This window comes from Tympanuchus pallidicinctus, unplaced genomic scaffold (genome assembly GCF_026119805.1).
Source record: "Tympanuchus pallidicinctus isolate F22 unplaced genomic scaffold, pur_lepc_1.0 scaffold13, whole genome shotgun sequence".
Taxonomy (NCBI): Eukaryota; Metazoa; Chordata; class Aves; order Galliformes; family Phasianidae; genus Tympanuchus; species Tympanuchus pallidicinctus.
Genome location: NW_026294648.1, coordinates 13,101,979 through 13,127,609, shown reverse-complemented (window position 1 = coordinate 13,127,609; position 25,631 = coordinate 13,101,979). Strand labels below are relative to the sequence as shown.

General features: G+C 35.9%; 1 long non-coding RNA gene across 2 annotated transcripts in view; it reads left to right on the top strand.

Annotated features, from left to right (window-relative positions):
* The window catches only part of LOC128075770 (uncharacterized), a 59,334-nt gene extending 46,656 nt beyond the window's left edge, over nucleotides 1–12,678 (top strand). The window contains exons 4-7 of one of the 2 annotated variants that reach the window (XR_008204107.1): nucleotides 1,025–1,109; nucleotides 5,627–5,793; nucleotides 6,833–6,911; nucleotides 9,341–12,678. This is a non-coding gene — a long non-coding RNA (uncharacterized LOC128075770). Of the gene's footprint in view, nucleotides 1–1,024; nucleotides 1,110–5,626; nucleotides 5,794–6,832; nucleotides 7,303–9,340 lie in introns of those variants that run through there. The other variant, XR_008204106.1, reaches the window with a different exon arrangement.
* Nucleotides 12,679–25,631: the final 12,953 nt, after the last annotated feature.

The window sequence follows — 25,631 nt, the reverse complement described above, 5'->3', positions numbered from 1 at the left end:
ACTGCAAAGAACTTGTCAGTGTTGATTGTGTTCAGCGATTTCTACCCTAGGTAAACCTAACTGAAAATGAGGATGTGAGATTGTTACCTCAGCCATGTGGTTTTTCTGTAGAAATTTCACATATGATGGATTAGATTTAATATGAGGGGCTGGAAAAACTAGTATGTTTGCTAACACCAATGATCTTGTTGACAGCAAGTTGGGGGAGGAAAACTGGATGAGCACTGACAGTGTCACCTCATTAGGTGCCTGATACTGTGCTGGGGGATAGGGTCACAGGAACATGTGTGGTGCTGGGGGGCAGGAAGGGATGCAAGTGAAGAAGTGAAAGTAATTAGGAGATTGAGCAGTTGCTTTGACGACTGTGGATTTTATTGCCATTTGCATACATTTGACTTCTGTCATTTCAGAATATAAACAGAATATGATAATAGAGAATTGGAGTGTGTTCCTACTGTGGGGCACGGAGCACGGTCAAAAAGCAAAGTGACTTGAATTGTGCAAATTATACAATAATTTTGAGAAATGCATCATGACAGAACTATCAAAAAACAATAATTGAAGAACAGAGACCAGGGAAAAGGTCATAACTGTATTCTTAACTGTATGAAGTTGTCAAACAGTAGAATAACTTAATTTTAATGAAGCAATAAGACTTCACAGACGGTGATGAACAGTCAAGTAAATAATGTCAATTTAATAAGGTTCTAAAGGTTGCAGAGCTTGTTGTAAAGCTTGATTTTGCTCATCACTGTATAGGACATAATGTGTTAGTAATAATGTTGTGTCCTGGAGTATACTAATTATGTAATGATAGAATAGAAATCCTATACTATACAAAAGCAGCTGTGATACCTGAATTTTGTATCTCTTGCCTACAATGTGATTTAGAAAAAAAACAAAGGCAAAACAGACATTGAACTGTAAATTGAAGGAACAGCACACCACTGGTTTTTACTCAGAGGCAGGATGCGGTCCTCTATTCAGCATGTTGAGGCACTGTCAGAATACTGTGTTGTTTTAGGTGAGGAAAGGCCTTCAAGATTTGAAGTTTTTTCCAAGTGGGATGATGACGTGAAAGGAAAACTGCATGAAACATTAGTAAACAGGTATGTTTGTTCCTTTAACTTACATTTTCTGCCAGTGCTTGAATGTGATTATGTATGTACAATGCCATGTTTCCATACTAATACATCATTATTATCGTTTTGATACTCTGTATAGAAGAATAAACTTCAGTCTGAAGTTAAAGCTCTTTCACCTTCTAATTGTCCACATTTTTTGCATAGGCAGCATTTTAGTCTAGAATTATTATTGCCCTGTTTGTGGATTGACACTGTTTTGTTTACTTGTTTCTTTCAAGTAAGTATTGTGGTATTTCATTTCTAATTTGTTGTACCACCTCCAATGTGTTGTCATGTATCTGGAAAAGGGAACATATTTGTTTAGTTTTTCAGAGATTCTACATAAAAGACCACAAAGAACTCTCCAGTGTAGTCTTTGTGTTTAAATGTAATGACATGGTTTGGGGTTTATTTAGCTCTTATCTGCTATCAAGAACATTTGTTCTTGCTGTGTCTTTGAATACTACAGTATACTTTCATATGAAAATGCTTTTTATTTTCATGAGAGATTCAGGTGATTTATATTTTCTGCAGCATGTATGTCCTTCATTTGTTGTGTGGAAGGAAGCGTTGTGTATTTACTATATTTGCATGATGAAGAATAAAAAAGAGAAAACACACAGTTTTTAGGAGCATACATTAGAAAAGCTTCGTAATATGTTAGTCTGGAGTTTAATCAAATGTCATCTATCAGTTTGGATGAGAAGAGAAAAGCAGACACAGGAAATATATTTTTGCTCCTAATTTTCCCTCTCAAAAGTAGACGAGAAAAAAAAACCAACATCCATGTTGTCTTGGAAAAATCAGTGTGATAGAGAAGTGTTGGATCTTCTGTACTATTTTTTTTTAAATCCAAATGGTTGCAGCTGTACTGAGAGGAAACAAATGTTTTGCTGTCTTTGCTGCCAGATAGAAGATTATATTTGGAACCAGAAGACTAATGAGAAAAAATACAGTTCAGAAACATAATGATTGCAAAGTTTCAGGAATAAGAAAGGAAACCTTAAGTTTCCTTTCCTTACAAAGCATATTGGGCTCTAAAAATTTAAGTTGTATTTTTTTTAATAGAATGTCAATTCATATATAATATTGTTTCCAGATTATTCAATTTTTCGCCATGGCAGTGATCCCAATCTCCATGCTTTCTGCTGGCTATAATTTATCTGTTTAACAGTGGTAACCATCTGCTTAGAAAATCATTCACTCAAACAGGGCAGTGGAGTAGGCAGGTTGGGAGTGCTGGCCATACTGGTAGGGATAGCAGGTGCAGTGCCTCTGATGCTATTCCATATGTTTTGATGCTGGTGAACAACATTTTTTTTTTTTTAATAGAGATAAGAAAGTGAATTTTTACAGAGGCACTGCCATGCAACAGCCCCAGATGGGGCATGAGAGTCTGAATTACACGAGGATTTTGGTAGCTCAAATACTGTGCTCTTCATTAACAGGCTTTCTCTCTACCACAGCTTGCAGGATTTTCAGCAAACCTATTTGGCTGAAATTGTAGGTTTTGGCAAATTCCAAAATGAAATTATTGAAGTTCACTAACTGGGCAGTGGTATCAGTATGTGGTCTTTGTGAGAGCAGTGACAGGCATATTGGTATAGATGAGAGTTCAGGTTTTAGAATCCTGCTGGAAATTTCTAAAATAAAATTGAGATCATGCAGTAGTTTCCACATAGTTTCATGCAGTAGTTACCACAGACTTCCCTTATGTGCTCTCAGATGATTTAAATGTCACAGGATGCGTAGAAACCTGGAGCTACAGAATTGGCTTTTTAGGTAAATCTGTAAGAGGTCTGTAAGGTGAATGCATAGACCTGACATTTAGATGGACAGGTAATGTGAATTAAGAAAAGTTTGCCGAGCACATAGAACAAGCAGTGTGGGCAGCCAGAAGAGAGGAAGTTGGGTGTGGACTGTACAGAACAGGGAAATGTTGCTATAGTCTGTCACCAAGGCGATTCTTGTAAATAAGAAGAAAACAATGAATATAAACAGAAAAAGGTTAGAAAAACGTAATGGTAAAGGCCTCTAGTTCAAGCACTGGTTTCACTGCCTATGTTCTTCATGCCCTGTTACTGTGAGTCTAATTATTCCATTAATAAATGTAAACAGACTGGCAATAAAGTTAATCAGATTCTGGCAATATTTAGAGAAGATACTAGGGGACTTTTTTTTTTTTTTTTTTTTTTTAGCAAGTGAATATCAATAATTTCATGTATATATTACAATTTGGGGCTTTTTAACTATGAATCTACATTAAATAATTGTCTAGTTGATTAGTATTTTCCCTCTGAAACGAGTGTACCTGCATGCCATCTATGGAAAGGTTATACTCTATTACAGTGTTACTGGCAATCCAAAATGTTATTCTGTTTTCATTTTGATTTTTGTCTTCTGTCACTTTCTAACATATTTCAGAATTTCTTTGAAATAATTTGTAAATGTTCCAAATTGTCTTCATTTTGGCTGTTTGGATCACAAGGTCCAAGTAACTTGTAATATGTCAATACCTTCCTTACTTGATTGCTTCTTCTCTCTCCTCCCTGTTTTTGACCTTGACTTCTGTTGAATTATTTGGCTATCCAACATGGGCTTATGATGCCATTGAAAAGGGACATTTAACTGATGATGTCTTGAGTGGAGGAGACAGTTATTTCTGGTTGCTTTGACACTTAATCTGAAGTTGAAAAGGGGCTGGCATCAGTAAAAAAAATGACATTATCTGCAAGTTAACAGGTTGCAACTCACCAGCTGATGTCAGCTCCTCTTCGCTGCAGTGATTTCAGCCAGCACTATTCCTTTTGCATGTGGAACACACCTGGCTCGGACTTAGCTGAGTACCCGCAACCCTTCTATAACTGTGATGGTACCAAAGGTGATCACATTATTTGGTCACATTAATGGTTTTATTAGTTTTATTTTAAATGGTAAGTAGAATCTTTAGTTTCATTATGTGGAATTAATAGGTGCAGGTGGGGAAAAAAAAATCAGTACTGTATTAAGCTGCTTAGAAATAAAAACCGTGTAGTATTAAATCTTGTTAAAACAAACACAGTATCCATTTTTTATTTGTCTGTTCATCATTGAGATACGAAAAGAGGATTTATATTTTTTGGAGGTCTGCAATTGCAGCTTAGTGTGGCATAGGTGAATGGAAGTACTTTCTCAGTGCTTCTGTAAGAAACTAGTAAGATAAATGAAGAATACCATGTGACCTAAAAGAAAAAGTAAGCCTTTACAACATCAAGCAAGGACTTTGTAATCTGATTCCTTTTTATGCTGTTGAATGAATCATTAAATATCTGTGCAAATAGCAGAAACTGATTTTACAGAATTCAACCACCTGATGTGAACGTATATATTGCAACTATCTTACAATATAGTTAAGTGACAATTGTGCAAGTATTCTTCTGAGTTACTGGAACCTGGTAATAGTTAACTAAGAACACCCTGTAGTTTAGGACTGTGGTCTGTTTTTTACACTTATTAGTGAACAATGTAGGAATGAAAGCCCTTCTTGAGTAATCATATGCAACGAATAGATTGCTGATATCTTCTTTAGCAGCCTATTGCAATATGGTAAAAGTTACTGTCACCTATTACAAACTGATCTGGACAACTGACTCTGTGTTGCTTATTACACTGGTAATATCTTTAACGTTCTATACATTTGAACTACTGTTGGAAGTGCATCAGAAATTTGCTGTAGAGATCTGGAGTCCTGGTGGATAAAAGTTAATGCTGCATCTTTCTGTTGCCTACAAGCAGAGGAGAATAAAACCTTGCCAATTCAGTATCTGTGAACAAGTTGAACCATATGTGGCAGCATGCTTTTTAGGTGTGTTAGATAAAACATTTCAAAAACTATACTTCCTTTTTCAATAATGAATCCTATTTTATACCACATGTTGGATATCATGAAATGTTTATTTCCTGACATAAAATTGGATCGCCCAAAAGAAAAATGGTGAATAGAATTTGGAGACCTTTTAAAATCAGAACCTCTTCTGAGTTACAGGCATTGTGCTAGGTTTTCATTTTTGAGATAACTTCATACAAGGTGATTCAGATGCAGAAAACCTGAAGTAGCAAAGAATTGATTTTATTCACTACTTACTCAGTAGTTTGTTTCATAGTGAATTGAATACTAATTAACGATCTATTATATGTTCACACTGATTTGAACTTGCTGAATATTTTTTAATTTTAAATATGTATCATTGGCCCTACTATTACAGAGCTTTCAGTTAAATACAGTCATAACAATGCAGGTGTGTTTTATTACATCAGCTAAACAACCATAAAAGTGCAGATGTGTGTAACAGGTTTGTGATGTGACACTTGTATAGACTAAAACAAGCTATCTTTATATGAGTTAAGAGGTAATCACTAGAGCTGAGCTTTCTGATTGCCCTTCCTCCATCATTTTCTCTCCAGCTCCAGCATTTTACCAGAGTGTGCAGTGACTCACTTCCCCATTTTATTTTCTCTCACAGATGGCATCATTTCATCTCATGCTCTGAAAGTGACAAGTTACACTGTGGCACTGACTTTATTGTATTAGCCTGTGCTGGCTGTGCTGAATTTATAAACCATGGAGCAACTTTCTTTGGCTCTATCTCGCACAACAGAAGGTGAAGTAAGAAAACACTGGGAAACTAATGTAAGACTTGAGATACTCCTGATGTAACTTTGAGCATGAAGGCAGTATAAGTAAGATCTTCACTGATCACCATGTAGTAGCACTAAAAACTATTGCTGTTCTGTCGTTTTTTTCCTCCCTCCTAGCATGCCAGGGAACGCAGAGACCTGTGGCTGACTCACAGGCTGATGTTGTCATTTTGGCACACAGTCAGTAAAATGCTGCCAGTTCTGTCTTACTGCATAGGATCTGTTTGCCTGGAGCTTTTAAATCTTTTCCAGAGCTGACAGTTTTGGTGGAAAGGTAACCTAAACATCCCCAAACACTTGACTTTAAAACTGTGAGGCACAAATTACTTAATCTCTCAACAGAGTGAAAAATATTCCAAAAATCCGGTACGGAAGGATTATTGGTTTTGTTAGTGTTTATTTTTCCCCTCTGTTCTGATAGGCACTCTATTTTGTTGAAGGGGAAAAATATGCTGTGAAAGACCTTTGAACACCCCCCACACACACCCTAACCGTGCACACTATCTTCTGTGTTCCTAGATGTGTGAGATGTGAGCAGTGTGGTGCAGGTTGTAAGGAGAGAAAGCAATATTAAGACTTGCAGTAGATGGTTGATTCAGAAGAGGTTTGGTAGTGATGAAACAGATCTGCACCTGCTGAATAGGACCTCAAAATAAAGCTCACAAATGCACAGATATGTCTTTGATTTATTTTAAGACAGGCTTTTTGATCCAGGCAAGTTTTATCGGCCAATAGTCTTCAACTCCAGAGTAATTTTTGCAGTATTTTACTGCTCTTTCTACCAGTATTGCTGTCGAGTCCTGAGAGCAACATACTTTTGAGTCAGTATGAGAAATTTTGGAAATACAAAACATTATTGGTATCACTTATTTTTCTTGTATCTTTTGTAAGGACCTTACAAAAGCCTATTTTCTATCCCAAGCAGAGTGTTATTTTCATAGCTTACTTTAAGCCGAAGGGGAGATTCTGGAGGAATTCTCTGCAATGAAATTACTTTGCTGCATTAAGAATTATGGTTTGTTTTTTTTCAGTGACTTTTCAAGAGAATCATCTTTTTGGGTTGATTTGGAAGGTTGAAGGAGGAGCCAAGATAACAAAAATCTATTTCAAGTAAATAAGTGTATGTTCTTGCCTGGTGATTCCTGTAGTGGCTTTTCCTGTACATATAAATGAAAGACCTGGAGTATATTTTTTCTACTTAAAAACTTTAACAGCTATTTTCAAGGAAATAAGACAATTTTTTAAGCTTTCAACACTACATGGTGGTGAGTAGTTTATTAAGCAGGTCTCATAGGTCTCACTTAAGGATTATTTTAGCATAGGATACAGGAAAATGAGGCACCATCAATGTCAAGGTCATGTATGTTGGTGAAAACATTCCTTCAGATGCCTTCCCTTTGCTCTGATGCAGGATTTTGTTGTTCTTTGTTCTCACTGATTGTGTCTCAGGATGCATTTTTTCATGCTTCTTCTAAGACTGAGCCCTCATTAACGTTGAGACTTTAATTGCTGCTGTGAATAGCTTTCTCTCAGCCATTTTCCTTTGAGGAATTTTAATTGGAGACCTAGAACAATTGCACGTATCTTTAGTGGACATGAGAGGGAGAAAACAGAGAAAAGTAGCATGTTTGTGTATCTCCAGCTAGGATTTAACAGCCTTTATTTGCTAGTTACCTAGGAATAGTTGGATTTAAGTCTGAAAGTATTTTCTTCAGGTTGCAGTGTTTACTACAGCAGTAGATCTTCCCTGTATCTTAATGCCAGCTTCCAAAATTAGTGGAGATTGCTCTGTCACACCAAAATAAATCTGACCATGTCTTGATGTACTGATCAAACTTGACTCTAAATATGTGCCTGTTGTATACAGAATGAAGACTCAAGACCAGCAAATTCAATTTAATTTGCTTATGCTTTTTCAGAGAAAAAAACAACACAAAAAAGGCATATATTGTCAGGTAAAATTTGCATGTAAACAGGAATGCTTTTTTAAAATCATAAAAACACATAGGAAAATTATGCTTCAATACATTTACAATTGCTATCAGTTTCTTACATCGGAAGGTTTACATACGTGAGAAGAGCATTTTGTCTGAAATGAGCTTCTGTAGGAAAGGATTTTTGCTGTTTTTTAGCCTTTATCCATCTTCCAGTTTATAGGAGGTCTTTTAAAAATCAGTATTTAAATGTACCCTGCAGCAGAGCACATTTGGACCTTAGAACCTGGAATGATCTGTTTTAATCGTAGGAACACAGCAAATCCAGCATTCCTGGGCAGTGACAGAAAGATACAGTTCAGACTTCCTTAGAAATAGTAAATGGGTAAATCACAATTAATCTTTTCTAAGAGTGTGTGCAAACTGTTGCAAGACCATGAATCAAGTTTAAATTAGTTTAACCACTTGAAAGATGACTTCCATAATGTACTTCATTATCATGAATAATTCTGCCCCTTTGATTGTAAGGTGGTAGTAAATAATGAAAGAATTTAGATGGAAATTAGGCAATACTTCACTTTGTTTAATAACAGTGCCTTTGAATTTCATCCTGACCTTTAACAAAGACTTCGTATGAATGCACAACAGGTTGCATATGGGGGGAGGGCTGATTTAAGAGGGAAAAACAGAACTGTGAAGAAATGTAGTGGAGAAAATGAAAAACATTTTGTTACCTGATTACCGAGTCTTCCCTTGAACCTTTAAAGTCTTCTAAGAAACAGAAGCAAAATAAAAGATTAGGGCAAATTTTATGAGGGCCTTCTTTTGGATAACTAAAGAATTAAATGGATTTGTAAGTGAATGCTTTCCTGTATGTTTTGATGAGTCAAAAGATGTTGCACAGAGAATTAGAACAGATGTTTTTATTGTGATTTTCTGTTGATACCTCAATATTCTTCTAAAGAGGCTTTTTGTTGTACAGTAGAAGAAAAGGCCTATTCCATAAAAGTGTCATCTGGAATGTGGGGATTGTAATATACAATGTTATTGTTGATGTAATGGTTTGAATTGAAGACTTCTACAGACCAGGTGTATTTTTTATCATTAGTTTAACTCTTTCTCTCAGACTCTCCTGGACTAGAGCTTGTATATATTAATAAATAAATAAATAAATAAAATTACGGAGATGGAGAAAAAGTAGTTAGGCATTTGGAACTGTGGAATAGGCAATCACATATATATTTTTTTCCAAGGGACTCTACAAGAAATAAGTGCTTAGCATTCTGGAAACAAATGACTGTTTCAGTTAGCAAGCAGTAAGAATAAATATGCAGACTAGAACATGATGCTGAGGACATTGTGCTGCCAACAAACTCTAGTCTAATCAGGGGATTTGCCTCAAAAATGTGTTCCTCATACAAATGAAAATGATTATCTAATGAGCACAGTTTAGTCATGAACAATGTATATTTTTACTATTGTATTTTTTTTGTTTGCCTCCTCTAGTCTTTCAGATCTTTACTTTGCAAATTTGTTACCAATAGGTTCTGTGGGCGATTTCAGATAATGAACAGAAGATAAATCAAATTTCTCCTTACTTTACAGGCAAATGCAGTTGTCTGCCAGGTCAACACTGGACCAGCCAGACTCTGTGATAATAAGAACAATATGAAACAGAATTTGAATTAATGTTACCTTGCCTTTCAGTAGGTTTATTGACTTGAATGTTGTATTATGTCTTAATCAATGTGTATGTATTATGTCTTAATCAATGTGGATTCTAGTTGATTTGTAGTTGAAAGTGCTACAAAAGCAGAAAAGCTACAAAGTGCTTTTCAGACATATTCATAGGCTTGCCAATAGCAGAGCCACAGGCAAATAATGTTCTTATTGAATGAAAATAGGAGGAGATAGAGTTCCAAACTTCTAGAAAAAGCAGACCCGAGAAACTATTAGACCAACACTGTGAGAAGATAAGCAATTTCAATTTATATGTGTTATTAAGGTATTCTATTGATATACGTTATATCATTTAATACATGCTATTAAAATGCTTTTAAATGGGTAGATGAGTTCACCAATGAAAATTCTGGAACAGAGCAGTCCATTGTTTCTAAGTTAACTTGATAGTCAGGTTAGAATTTGTGGGGACTAGAGGGCAGTCTTTTAAAACTGTATTTGTTCAGTAATCATTAAATTAATTTTACCTAGATGTTATAAACAGTGGTTCAGTGCTATCACTATCACCAGGCAAAGAACTGATTATGCCAGGTCCATCAACTCACCACAGTAATCAAATTGAAACTTGTCCGCAAAGCAAGGTTATATCTAAAGCTTTTTGAAACAGGAGTTCATGGTGTGCATCTAGTTAAATCTACCTATATAACCTTGTATGGATTCCACCATTTATGAGAAAAGAGGTGTGTCGCATGGATGTTGGCTTCCCAGCTGACTTCTAAAGTAAGAAAACAGCAGTGATTCATGAACTTGGCAGGGATTCTTTCAAGTATGAGATTATTAAAAAATATGTACTACTTTAGATACTGTATTTCATACTAATATTTCAAGCATTTAGAGTTTTGTTGTTATAAATACGTTGCAGGAGAAATTAAGTTTATTAATGTAGAAAATGTCCATGTAGAAAACATACTCTTTATTGGCCCTCTTTCTTAATATATGTGTTCAAAGTTCTCATTTCACTGTTTAATTGCTTTGAACAATATGTAAAAAATAGTATTTTATGTGGCTTAGTCAACTGATTTACGAGTAAGCATTCTTTCAGCTGTAGGTATTAAAAAGTACTCAGATGAAAGAGGTAAAATGTGCAAGCCTAGCCTTTCTGTCTTTGAGGACAGAGACCAAACCTAAATGTAATAGAAGACATTGATAAAATGTTTGTTCAGTGACACATGATGGCTTTATAGCAGTCGTAGCAATAAATCCAGTGGGACAGAATTTAAAATATATTTTATCAAGTTCTTCATAATTAGATATAATCCTGAAATAAAACCAATCTATATTTGTAAATATGGATTAGAAGCATGAAAGTGCTGCTTATTGTCAACATTTAGACTGGGTAGTTTCTACACTGGCAGATCTAGTTGGAACTTTGAGATGAACCTATTCCAGTTATTTCCTTACAGTAAGTTCTTCAAAGATAAAAAGGCTTTTAAATCAGGAAAATCCGGGACATGCATTGAATATCCATTGAAATGCCTAAGTCTTTAAATGTATGTAAGATAAAGCACAACTGGAAGACATACATCTGTGTTCCCTCTGCCTCTTCTGCATCCTTTAGGGGCAGGTTCTTTCTCCCAATCATAGCTTCACTCAACTTATTATTCATTTTGAACAGGAGAAAACCACACAGCCAGGTCTGGCTGCATCTTCTGTATTCCCAAGAAGGGGAAGGTACAGTCTCCTTTTGAGCTCCTTTTGTAGTTGTCTATTTCTCAGCACTGCCCTGTGTCATGCTTCCTCTCTATATCACATAGTTCTGAGCATTCTTACTGTTTCCCAAGTCTTTCGTCTTTTCATGGTGCATAGTGCAGGCATTCAGAACAAGTCAATATGTAACGGATGATGACAGTGAAATTTTGAAGGTGCATTTTAAATTTCAGAAATGAACTTGAAACTGGACATGTTAGACAAATAGAAAAATGAGATAGATCAGTTTCTCCTCTGTGGAAACAGATACTGTCTACAGGGAGACCTTGGTCTCACTTCTTAGTAGATCTGAAACAGAAGGGAGACAAGACAAATTGGTCAGGGAGTGCTTTAGCAGAATTCTGAAATAAAAATAATGCACTGGGTGGGAGTACTTTTTGCATTGCAAATAGTTTGAAACAGTCTTAGTTTTTCGGCCAACTTTATACATAATTGTGAATCTAAGATGTTCTTGGCATGTTTCAGCTTCTGTCTTGTTAGAAGATGTTAGCTCCCTCCAAGCTGTTTTATTTTAGTCTGGTTGCTGTGACAGCCACAAGGCAAAATTCAGCTGTTCTGGGAAGAGGGTCAGGTGCTGGCCTGCTGCTATGAAAGTGGAAAGGGTGTGGGGAATTGGTCAAGTAGAATAGAGAACTGCAGGGGAAAAATAGAGAGGGGAAAATAGAACAACATAAAAGCTACAGAATTAAACTTGTGCTATGAACAGAATGAGCGCTGATTGTTGCTTGTGGAAGAGTCTCGTTGCTTCAGCAGAACTGAGCTATGGTACCCTGACCTATCCCTGTTAACAGCAGCAGCAGCACCAACCTGATGCTGTGATTGAGAAAAGGAGCCCTTTGCTCTTCTGTTACACAGCAGCAGTCTATGCCCTAGGTGCTTAATTTCAGTGCTTTCAACAGAGATGTGTATAGCATAGTGTAGAAAGTACAGAGGCTTCATCTTGGCCTACCAAAGGGTTTGGTTCTGATTTATCCTGTGGGCATATACTTTTAACTGCACATCACCAGTCGTGTTAAAAACTTAATGTCCATTACCATTAAGATGTTAGAAGACAATTGATAAACCTCTCAAATGAATGTATATAGTAAAACAAATTAAAATGAGTTCTATGAATTCAGTTAAAGTGTTTTTTATCTTTAAATGTAAAAGCTCTTATTGTACTTTTTTTTTTTAATACTTTGTGTTCTACTATTTCATGTACTTCATCTGTACAACACGGTTCTGTGTTAGGGTGGAGGCTGGTCACAAGCAGTGTCCCTCAGTGGTCCGTCTTGAAACCAGTGTTCTTCAATGTCTTCATCAATGACATAGATGATGACATCGAGTGCACCCTCAGCAAGTTTGCAGATGAGTCCAAGCTGAGTGGTGCAATCAATACATTGCAGGGAAGGGAAGCCATCCAGAGGGACCTGGATAGGCTGAAGAAGTGACCCCCCCCTGAAAACCTGATGAGGTTCAGTAAGGTGAACTGCTGGGTACTGCTCTTGGGTTGGGGCAATCCCAGGCATTTATGCAAACTGGGTGGTTTTGCAGGACTGTTAAGCATTTTGGAAGTCTCTTTGCTTCAGGGCTGAGCTGGGAAGCTCAGGACTTGCAACACTAATGAGGAGAAAGATATGCAGTCACTACAGAGAGGAATCCTCTCTCTCCCCTCCAAAAAAAAAATTGCAGCTTTCTCATTAAGTAGCATGGCAAGAACACAGACACACGATTAAATGAGCAGGTAACAAATTAAAAATTTTCTCTAACCAATTCTAGTCTGCTAGCACTGCAAAACTGTATGTTCTACCTTCCCAGCTCTTCTTGTACTCTGTGTGTCTGTGAATATCCCAGTGTTCTTAGGTGTGCTACTGACTGGTGCAATGTGTTCTCCTCCACTGGGAGTGTGTGGCTGGCCACTTGGCATTTGTAATGTGCCCAGGACTACAAATAGACTTGTACATTAAGAGTGATGTAATTCAATGCCATAATAGTTGTTGTTGCTTTAAACATTAAGGAGCATTGTATTGTAATTGAACATAATAGTGTGAAAAGTAACAGAATTGTAAATTAGTAATAGCCATGTATATATTAGCTTGTTGGTTACTAATAATTATATTCATTTTTTAATAGTGTGTTGCTTAATAAATATCATTATCTCTTAAGTTAATTTTGACTTGGCCCGCAATTCAGGAAGTGGAAATAGGGCCACATGGGCTTCAGCTAGGTCTCAAAGGATGAATCTTTGCAGAGCAATGAAGATCATAGGTCTCTGTAAGCAAATGAAAGTGTTAGTAAATAAGAAAGATTAAAAACAGTGTGTTTGTTAAAGTCTCCAAAAAATTATAAATAATCATGAGTTTATAGTGGTCAGTGGGAACTGGCTTTGGAAAGCAGATGTTCCAGTTTTGGAGAATACAGTGTCTCTGTGTTGATGTTAACATAGCAACCATTCCCAAGTCACAACAATGAAGAATTGTATTTGCACTGTTTTCCAAATTTTGCATCAGTATCTTAGCAAATATTTATTGCAAATGTTTCATATAAAATTAACTGTTTTCATTCTGATAAATCTGAGAATTCCATTAGCAGCAATTCTTGTAAATATTTTGCTTCCGAGTACGTACATAATCAGAAAACAACTGGGCTGAGGGAAACTTGGGAGGTCATCTAATCCTTTGAACTGCTCCATGAATCTTTATCTCTTCTTGATAGCTTTGGGTGAAATATTTTCAAAATTGCAGTAAGTAGCATGTTCCAGATCTTCCCTCCTTTCTTGTCTTCTGATTAATTTAACTGGCAGCCTTGAAAAGTCACCATTCTTGTCCTATTCAGTAGATGCAGAATTCATGTCTTCCTTTTATATTTGCAGTAGATTTTCTTACTGTTTACTAATATGCATTTTCAATTGCTGGATGCCCATAGTAGACAAACAGTGGGTTTTTTTCTTGTCTTTGTTTCTTTGTTTTACATTTTCCTCAGAAACTGTTTCCTAAAGCTCTTCATTTTGTTGGTCTGCTTGTGAGGTATAACCTTATGCCAATTCTGGAACTATTCAGGGAAGTGGAAGACTTGCCTCATGAGGCATTCATATTTATATCTTGTTGAATATGAACATTTTTTTCGCACTTCATGTGTTAATTTCGTGTATTTATTTCTCATCACCTTCCAGTTCTCATTTTGAATTAGTTTTTCTGATTATCCTTATTGATTTGTACTGCTCTATCCTGTTTTTTTCATTACAGTCTACTCCTGCAGCACTTCTCCCATGTGTGCAGTACACTGCCAAGCCTTGCCCCTCTCTTCCCCCCCCCCCCTTTCTGTGTGAGAAGATGCAACTTGAGTACTTACCTGTTAATTGTAACCACTAAATGGAAATGATGGAAGTAGAGATTATATGGATTGTGCAAGGGGCACAAGGGGCACAAGAGGCAGAGGAAAAAGTCTTAAAAAGATATAAATATTATCAACCTTCTTCAATGAGGACAGAAGTCATTGTGAATTAGTGCATTACTGCATTATATGATTATTATCTCATAAGAGAAAGGTTGAGGGATTAGATTAGAAAGCTGATTGATATGTATAAAGCTCCAAGATTTCTGTTTATTCTTTAAGATTGGTACAAGTGAAAATTTGCTGAGTTAGAATGCTTAGGAACAGTGGCAATGGCACTGGCAGGAGTGTAGCTAGCCTAAACAATAAAAAAATAATCTGTCTTTCTTTATGGTGTGCAAAGCAATAACCTTTTGTTCAGACCGATTAATAATCGAAGCAGAGCTGGGGCATTTAATTGATCTCTAAAACACTTTGTTGTGAGTGTAATACAAAGTAGTAGACATTAGGAAAAATAATGATAGTGGTATTAACAGAAAAGAGGAGACTTTCCATTCATGATGTGAAAAATGTTGAGCTGAGGGGGTTTTTTGTTGTGGTGGTGTTGTTTTGGTCCAGCTTTCTGTTGTACGCAAACAAGTGTCAACTCTTGCAGGAGTGTATTTTGTGTTAACTGTTCATGCAGAATTTGAATATGATGCTGTGCTTCTGTGCATAAAACATTATAGCCATTAATATAAAGGTCATTGGAGAACATTGATGTTACTTCATCATAAAAGAACAAACATCTCAAAATTTTTAAAGAACACTTTATATGAATAACTGGCTTCTTAGGGTGGTCTGATTTGCGTATCAGACTGGACAGATTATCTATTCTATCATAAATGGAACGCAGTGAAGTAAGGAGCAGAATTTCAAGCACTCCAGACATATATTTATTGACTAGCACTAAGAGACTATTTGGTTCATGCGCTGCCTTGATTACAGATCCTTACCATTTCATGATGTATTGATTAAAGAGTCCATGTATTGAACATCGGCTTCTGTGTTGTACTCTACAGTCAGCTAAAACAGACTGAACAAGACTTGACAAAAAAAAAATATATATATATATATCTTGACATGTGAAAATTGCATTTCCTGTAGAAAGGTTTCTTAAAGCTGGAAGTGTCTTTGAATTAGGGCAATCAGTTCTTCAATAAAAGACCATAGTTCCTCTTTTGTTCTCTGGCATTGTAATTCGTTCAAGGATCCTGTCAACACCCCCTTTCAGAAACTGCATAAACTTGTTAAGGTTTGTGGGATAAAAATCAATACGAGTTGCCTTTACTCATAAGTTTAAGTTCACAGCTGAGGTTTCCTCCAAGAAAAGTTTCAGTACTGAAAAAAAAAAAAAAAGCAGACATCAGTTTCTTTATGGTTCCCAACTGAAAACAATCACTAGTACTGCTAGAAGGGACCATTTTTGGCCTACATCTTTTGCTCTGGATAGTTTTAGTTGCCCACCATTTGTAGTAACTGACCAAAATATAAGGACGTGTCCCAGCTGTGACAGGACAGTAAGATATCAAGGGAGTAAGTGCAACACTTGAAATGTAGACTAGATGGGAAGCATGGTCTCCCAAAAGAGATCTGTCAAGATTCATTGCAGGTTCTATTCCTTACTTTACTTCTTTAATTTCCTGCATCATTTACCCAGTATCCTCTGTGGCAGAACTGCTCTGCACATCACTGCTTCCCTTTATGTTTATTAATAAATTGTGGTTTCACCTATACAGGATTTTTTCCAGGTAGTGGTGAATATAATCTATCTGGGTTGCAGATATAAACTCGAGTCAGCTCCTGCATCTTTTAATAAGAAACCAAAACCTGTGAATAATTCATGGGAAAAAAGCCTGTCATTCAAATGACAGCTTTTTCCCATGGCTATAATTTTGTTTAATTTTAAACTTTACATACTTTATGTTAACATTTTCTGGCTTCTCTCTGGAACTTTCTTTATGCATACCAAACTCTATCACTTCAAAGAACTTTTGAGCCACACGTAGTTTGATAGTGTAAGGTGGGAAAAATGTGAGAGAACATTATTTCATGTATTTCTTTTGCCAATGATTCCTTAATCTAATGGAGATGGTTTTATATTACCTGTAATACTGAGATTGTTCTATATTACAGTTATTATTTCCTTAGTTTTAGAAAATGGGTTCGATTAGTCTTGTTCTGCATCTCTACATTCATCTAATATGAGACTGCAGGCTGTTCTTGCTGAGAAGGCTGTGTGACAGCCTAGCTGTTGAAAGTTTTTTTTCTAGAGTTTCTAAACACTCTAAATCTAGAGAAAAAGTATATAAATTAATTGCAGAAACAAAATATAAATGTCTGCTGCCTTGCAATTTAAGTAGCATTGAGAGTCATTCAAGTAAGGAGAAAGATCTAAATTACTTATCAGTCAGCTGTTTGAGCCACCCAGAAACAGACCCTCTTCAAATTTGTCAGTGAATAGATAAGATCCTAAACTGATTCTGAGCATCTCTGCATTTTTAAATAAAGAGCGTGTTCAACTTTTTTTCTGGTCCTTTGTCTTCTCTGATGTATCCAGTTACTGGATGTTTAAAACTGAATAAATCTATGAGTACTATGAGTACTGGCCAGTACATTCTCTTCTGGTATATTGATAAACATCTACCAGAATTGGAGGAGAGAAAAAAATTGACTTCAGTGCAAATGAAAATAAAGTCAGAAAGATGGGTCCTCAAGTAACAGCGAAGTAGAAGAAAGTTATGGAGTTGGTTTAAAATACAGAGAGAGGTTGTTTATGAACTGTTTGGAAGCTTATATCTATGTTAATGTAGCAAAGCTATTTTGAAAGCCTTTCACTGCTTAAATCCTGTCTCCCAGAAGAGAGGAAAGCAGAGCTCTGAAGCTGATTCATAAACTTAGGAGAGAGTATTGGACATACAAAAAAGAATTATATTCCACATCAAAATTCAGAGCTTTGTATATTAAGCCTAAGCATAAAACATGAAATTTTATTATAAAGTTATGAACTGGAACAAGTTTACTGTCTAAATCAGTGGTATGACTTTTTTTTTTTTTAGGATGCTCTTGAAAATTTACTCATACACATTGAGCTAAAGAAACATGTTTTCCTGCTGATCTAAAGTCCTTTTAAACACCTTAGAGGGATATTCTCTTATTTTTCTTGTTCAATCCAGCTAAGTATTATAAATGTTAATATAAAAGCTTTAAACTCTGTTGATGCATCACTTACAGAATGCAGCTGTTTTAAATTATTGTGTGTTGAAAAAAGTAGAAGTAAAAAAAAAGACAAGGAAAATAATAGTTGTAAACATTAGAGGATTCCTGTAAGATTGTTATCTTATTTTGGTTGAGTTGGAAGACAAAATGAGGAAGTTAAATGTCCACCTTCAAAAACATCACTTGAAGAAAATATGGGAATGTAGCACGGGTGGAGGAAAATGATGAATGTTACTCTGTTAAGGAGAGAAAAAAAAATCAATCCTCCTGCAAGAAGGACTCATCATTTTCTTTTTTGTTCTACAACCATCTTAATAAGCATTTGATGAATGTCCCTTCAGCAATAGCAGGAAAAAATCATATTTAAAGTATTGGTTTAAGGGTCATCTTTCAAAGCATTATATCTTAATAGTTAAAAACTTTATCAGGTTCTGTACAAGTGTTAAATGTCTAAGGCATGTCAAGCAATTCTCAAAAGAAAGCAGTGAGAAATTTCATTCTGAATGGTAACAAGTTGCAAGGAGAGATTAATGCATGTGCATTCATTATCAGCACTGGACCCATTTTATACAAATGCCACTGGAGATGCTGGTCTCAGAGGAGAAATGTTACTCTGAATACATGCAGTCAGAATAACAATGAAACTGTACTGTGAGGGTTTCTGCGATGTGTGCACACACTTTGAAAGTTATTAAAAGTTGGGAAGCGAGGAGAAAATACACTTAATGTTGAGTCATGCAGGCTGTAGCACACATATAAGGATGTTTTAGGCAGAGAAAGGAAAGGATGTGACTGCAAATAATAGAAACTTTTGCAAGTAGGTGCTAATTTCTTTAACAATATCTTGGGCCCACCTACAAAATGTTCATCTAGTCTGCATCTCTTTTGTAGTCTCTTCATTCTTTCTCTTATATAAATTTCTATGTAAAACATTATCCAGCAAAATTTCTACATGTTCTTAAGCTGAACTATCATAGCAGATTTCTGCATGCTTTTGGAAGGTGGCAGAGACAGCAGTTCTATACATAAGGCATGTATTTCTTCATGGAAGATCTTCACTATTTATTACATCTTGTCCCTTGTAGAAGATCACGGTTGCTACCTATACCCAGCAACTCTTTTTCTGAATCATGACGGCTTCATGTATGAAAGTAAAAGTTCTATCAGTTTCATTTTGATATTTATCCCAGCGGAACAGTTTAGGTTGTTGTGTCAGGACTTTGCTGCATAGTCCACAATTTTTTTTTTAAAGTTTGAGCTTACTTGTATCAACATTGCCAGATAAACTGTTTTCCCTGAAAAACAGCTTCCCTGAAGGAAACTTGCCATGTTCTCTAAGAATTATATTGCATTTATCTTAGCTTCTCGTTTCCTCTTAGTCTCTCTTCATTTAGGATTATTCAATTTTGAATGATCACTTTGATTTTTAAAAAGCATTTCTTCATTCACATTTCAACATGAGACTTATGATGGCTTGAAATAAGTCTAATTTAGTAAAGGTAATCCTGAGAGTACAAGATAGGTTAAATTATAAAATTCTAAGAATTTTGGGAAGGAGATGATTGTTAGGTATTGTCGTAGTAACTTGATTTTGTAGATTGACCGTTCTCTAATCAATGTGCTACAGTAAACAGCAATATGTGCCACACTAATTTGTCTTTGTTTTTTGTTTCTGCACTTAAGTGATCAATATAATTGTCAATAAAAGAGCTGGCCACTTGTTGGAAAGCTTATATCCATAAATAGTGGAGAAAGTTCCTGTAAAAAGACATTAGTTTTCCAGCAGTTCTGAGAGTTGAGTTTCAGAAAGCCACGTAAGTACTTGTGCACTGCAGCTTTTCTGCTGGAGGGCTAAGCACTGAAGGGACAAGGTCATCCTGATGACCTCAGTGGAAAGGAGTAGAGCAGCTGCTTGGGGACTAGAATTATAGGGCTTTTTTTTTCTTTTCTAATTAGAAATATTACTTTATATTTTGCATGCATCCTTCTGCATGTGTTAGAAAGAAGTCTGCAGGGAGCTCATTATGTTACCATCATTGCACTTATAGGCTTGCAAAGAAGTAGCTTGAGGGATGTCAGAGGTGCATTCACTTGAAGAAATTCCATATCCAGACTGAAACACTATTGAAAACATGTAGTAACTGCAGGATGTCTCCCGTTGGGTATGCTTTATCCCTTCCTGCAAGTTCCTGCAGAGAAAACTGGCCAACTAAATCTTCCTCGGCATATTTTCCCTTTGAACTAATGTCTAAGAGTAGATATTTCACTCATTGTTAATAAATCTCCATCCAATGAATAGACTTGTAAAAAAAAAAAAAAAAAAAAAGGAGACAGTGAAGTGTTGCTAAGTCACCTTGAATGATTTTTCAGAACTTGTTCTCTGTGGTATGACTGGCATATTCTAGAAGTAGAATTTAATGGATGGGTTTGTTTGTTATTTATTTGTTTTTACCTCTTTGGTGTTGAGGGATGACAGATCCATGTTCCCAGCACTGTGCTATTCTAACACACTCAAAACTGTGTGGCTGAAAGAAAGACAAGGAAAGATGCAGGGCAAGAATTTCTGACAGTGCTTTGAGGCTGCTAGCAGGAATGTCTGAATCCATACTCATTCGCTCCTCTTTCAGCTTTCCTCTTTTGAAGACTGGATCCTTAGAAAATAATAATAATAATTAAAAAAATGGCACAATATACCTCATGTAATTATTTTGTATAACTGGCTTAAACAGTTAAAAGTGAAGAATGTCATCATTTTTTTGGTATCATGTGAATAGGCTGGCAGTGTTACCCAATGAGGAATCTAATATGTGAACTCTCAAATGCTAAAATTGATCACTATTTTGAGAAATATTATTTGGATTTTCATTTGAAAAGAGAAAAGTAGAAATTGAATGGTAATATATTTTCTCCAGTTCATGAGCTGTACCTTTCTTCCTCTTGTTCCCACCAGATTTTAGATTTGTATAGTTGTTTTAGGTCTCTATATCACCCCATTATCTGCTGGAGAAAGTCAATTTCTAATTTAACTGATCACTAGATATTAACTAGATATAAAATGCTGTTGCCAGTTTACCTTTTTTATATTAAAATACAAGTGCACTGAACCCAGAGTAACTTCTGTCAAAGGAGTTTCAGTTTAATGGAAAATCACTTGAAAAGGGATAGTTTTAGCAAGTGACTTTAATTATAACCACATTATGACATTATTATACTTCTAAATGTACGTACATTATGTGAACATACTTATTATAACCTATATAATTAGTAATGCAAAGCATTATTTGTTTAACTATAAATAGTTATATTTTTTCTCAATTTAAGACAAAAGTCACACAACAGAGACTAGGTGGAGTTGTATAGATATCAATTGTAACAGCTTGATAACAGTAAAAAAAAAAAAAGAAAGACAACAAAAATGTAGTTTTACTGTCTGAAAGAAGTAACAAAGTAAAAGTCCATCCTCTTTCCCCCACATATTTGTTTTCATCTGTTTAGCCTTGATTGAACATGGGTTTTATCTTAAGACTGTAACTTCAGAGGCAAAAGGCAGAAAAGTGAGGGCATAACAAAAGTGATATACTGAAGAGTTATGACCAGCTGTTCCATCTGCATTTATTTTTATACAAACAATACAATTCCTGTGCAATAGGCACTGTCTGAGCTATTGAGAACTGACATGTCAAGTGTTGCCAGCTCTCTTTGTATTTCCAAAGCAACTTGTCTCAAATGTGTACTGATGTCAGCAGCACAAATGTATGCATAGTCAATTAAATTGCTTTTTAGTTCTTTAAATATTGTGAATCCAACAGTGTTGTTCTTCAGCTTTCACCTCTAAAGATGAAAAAGCTACGGAAAGTACCCTTGTGTCAGACAAAGTATAAAATGTCTTCCCAATCTACAAATCAGCTAGTAACACTTTGTGGTGACAGTTTCAGTGGCAGCAAAAATTGGAACAGCTTTAGTAGCAGCATTCACTGTCTGCTGTGTTGGATGATTGGGGTCCAAATTACAGGTGTAGAGTGGGTAAATCTTGTCAGCAAAATCTGTGAAGCAGTGCTTCTTCCTGAGCACGCTCACTTCATAAAGCGAGAAAGACATCAGATTTGAATTTGACAATGGCCATTTCAGTATCATGGTCAAATAATAGCAGTAAAAAAATTAATTGCAATCTTGATATTCAATAGAAGAAAAAAATTATTTGTTTGTTTTGCTTTGCTTTTAACTGTTTGTGAAAGGGTAATTTCCTGGTAGGAAAGTCTGTTGGAGAACTTGGCAAATGTTCTTTTGGAAGGAAGTTTCATCTCTCAGCACAAGTTGATATTTTCCACATAGAAAGCAATACAATACACTTCTACAAACCGAACCCCTGTGCTGAAGAACATGTCTGGAAATGGTGGAAGAGGAGTCTCAGTGTCTACGGATACTTCACTTGTTACCACAGAAAGGCTGAGGTACTGACATCATTTCATTTTCTTGTAGGAGTATAAATAACAGCAGACAGAAAAACGTCTGTAGAAGTAGATTAGTGTATCGGTATTAGTAGATGAAGTTCCCTTTTATACTACCTCTATTTCCCAGAGCTGAATGATTCACCAAACAGTTAACAGACTTGATAGTTAATAGTTTGCAGTTTACAGTTAGCTTGCTCCTTGATAGTTATTGTATTGTAGGAATAAAAAAATGAAAATTCGCTCATCTAGAATCATAGAATGGCTTGGGTTGGAAAGCCCTCCAAGGATCATCAAGTTCCATCTCCCCTGCTACAGGCAGAGCCACCAACTTCCAGATCTGGTTCTAGACCAGGCTGCCCAGGGCCCCATCCAACCTGGTACTGAACACCTCTAGGATGGAGCATCCTCAGCCTCTCAGGGCAGCCTGTTCCAGCACCTCTCCCTTCTCTCTGTAAAAAAAAAACAACTTCCCCCTGACATCCAATCTAAACCTTCTTTTCCTGAGCTTAAAACCATTCCCTTTTGTCCTATCACTATCTACCCAAGTAGAAGGTTGATTCCCCTCCTCTTCATAGTCCCCTTTTAAATAATGGAAGGCTTCAGTGAGGTCTCCTCTCAGCCTTCTCCAGGCTGAAAATATATAGGGAAAGAAATGCTACAATACTGTTTTGTTTGGCCTTACATCAAATTATTTATGATAAAATTGCTAGGTCTATGGCCAAGCAACCTTGGTATTATTAACCTTAGTATTTCTCATATCATTAATATGATGGGTTTTTAACTGTTTGGTTCAGTGGAACATAGAAAGGTTGGGAAGCTGGTGAGAAATATGCTGTCTCTCTGTGTCTGAATTAAGTGGATAAAATGTGCCAACTTCTCTCCTCCGCCTTATTTGGAAAGATGCATGGAAAATAAATGGCTGTTTCTAGTGAAAGCAAGTGCTACTTCATCTAGAATAAGTATTCTGTCTGGATGAAATTTACAGTATTAAACATTCTCAGCTGCAGGTTACAGCTGCTGCATCTGCTCAGTCCTTTTCTGCTTCTTTGCTCCATTTTCATTTTTTTCAACCTCTCATTTGCCTTACTGCTAGCTTTTGCTTTTTTCAGATAATCTGGAAGGTGAAGAATGACCAGAATGAACTCAATGCCATTCTGTTATGCTTAGTAGCCGATTAAAAAAGAGCTGGTCCTTCTCTAGTGTTTATGTGCGAATGTGTGCTCTCAGGCTTTTTAAATTGAGTCATAATTGCCTATGCCAAAGGCTGTCAGTACAACAGGACAAAAATCAGTCAGCTCTTCTAAGTCTTTGTGTTATGTAAAGCTGTTATTTTGGAAGAATGAGCAATGATAAAGAACTTTTGCAGTGCTTTTGGTTGATTTCAGTTTTCACGGTAACCGTGAAGCTCACGGTGTTTGTAGTATTGATGTTTCTCTTGTAAAGAAAAAATCTGAAACAACCCAAAAAGAGTTTAAGCACAGTATACAGGAAAAACAGGGCTGAACACCTAGAAACATTTCTATCAAACATGCCCATCTGTGCGTGCAGTGTAATAATTACCAAAAGATTCAAGCTTTTCATGTAAAGCACTGAGTATATTGTTGACACTGTGGCACACGCATTACGAATGTCATTGTCTAAACCTACATTAGAAGAAAAATAAATAGAAAACTTTTTAAACTGCCTGTTACAGCAGAATAGGCAAACTTCCATAATCACGTATGATTTCACAGGTCATTTATTTGCAGTGTTTGAATTCTTATAGACAATCTCTCTATTTTCTGTAGTACCCACTTGGAACCAAAATTCTTACTGAATTTTGAGACCTCACTTCTTTTTCTTTCTTATTGACATTCAAACAACTTTTAGGATGTTAATTAGTGAACACAGGGGTCGGATCAACTAGCTCAAGCTTTTTTTTTTTTTTTTTTTTTTTTTTTTTGGCATTTAACTAATATTTTACTTTTAGCCTTTTAGCTCTCTGTATCCTACAAGGTAGCGCTTTGAAGTTCGTGAAGTATTTTGTAACTGTAACTGAAAATTGGCCTCAAGAGTTCCATGGTCTATAGTAATATGTGCTCATGCATTAATTTGCTGAGTCAGAGCTTCAGCTTTCTGATTCATCTCCTTTGCTGAGGTGATACTGGCTTTTGTGAAGCTCTCCTGCAGCAGAACTGGTTTCTCAACTAATGACTCATTGTTTCTATATATTATGCTTCCAAAATTTTGAAAGGGATAATCCATCCCCATTAATAGATGCAACTTCCCTCAGTTGTTCATATGTCTGCCCACATTATTACTTTCTTTGTTATCTGAATGCAGCTATCAACTGTATGGACTCTATAAGAAGAAAATAGATTCAGCTGACACACAAGCAGAAATCCAGCTGACTGCAGGCTCTGTAAATTTGCCTTATAAATACTCCACTAGAAATAGTAAAATTCTTCTGTAAAGCAGAAAATGCTAGAGCACAAAGGAATCGTGTTTTAGTGGGAAAAAGCATGTATTTTCATAAGCTGAGGTATGGTTAGTAACATAAGAACAAGAAGGCATATGTGTTCTTATACATTATATAAAATCACAAGGAAATTTTTTTTATTATTATTTGCATGTAATAGTAAACTATTTCTATAAGGCAAGCTGCAACCAAGGAGACCGATTTGCTTGCTAGCCAGCTGTACACTCTCTTTTTGTACTTCCTGTGCATGTCTAGTAGCATAAATATTATTTACATGGTTAAATTTATTTTTTTCCAGATAAGCAAGATGATGAAGTCTGGCAACTGTAAACTGTTTGTTTCTTTTAACTTTGTAATATCCAGGTTATATCTGATCACTGGAAAATTTAGACTTGGTGTCTGGACAAGTGATGAGGTTGGAAGCATAAGGGAATGACTTCTGCATGTAATTAACCCTGTTAGAAGAATCTTTAATCACAGTTGGGTCAAGCATAAGTAATTAAGTGTCTCTGGCATGACAGTTTTGATATATATTCGTTTGATAGATAAAATAATGAAAATTCAGGAAATTAGTGGCATTGCTGGGCAGCATCTGAGAAAGGATGGATATTGCAAGATAGCGTTAATTTGTTTTCTTATAGTTACTTCTAAATATAGTTTATTATCACTTTGTAGTTTCCTTATGACAGAATATTGTTGCAATTCAGTAGCTGCAATTCCATAGCTCCGTTTCTCAGGATTCGTTCTAAGGCAAACACATTCTTTGTTTGTCCTGGATTTCTGCTGTTTCCATTGGTAGCTGCCTGTGGCCTATTTAATCCAAGACAAAGTTGTTACAGCACCACACTTACCACTGTAAACTTTTGTACCTCTGCAGGTTCCTTTTCTGGTGCTGCAAGTCACCTCACAGTAAACTAAGCAAGAAATGCTGAAAGATGCATACATGAATAAATCGTGTACTTCAGCTTTG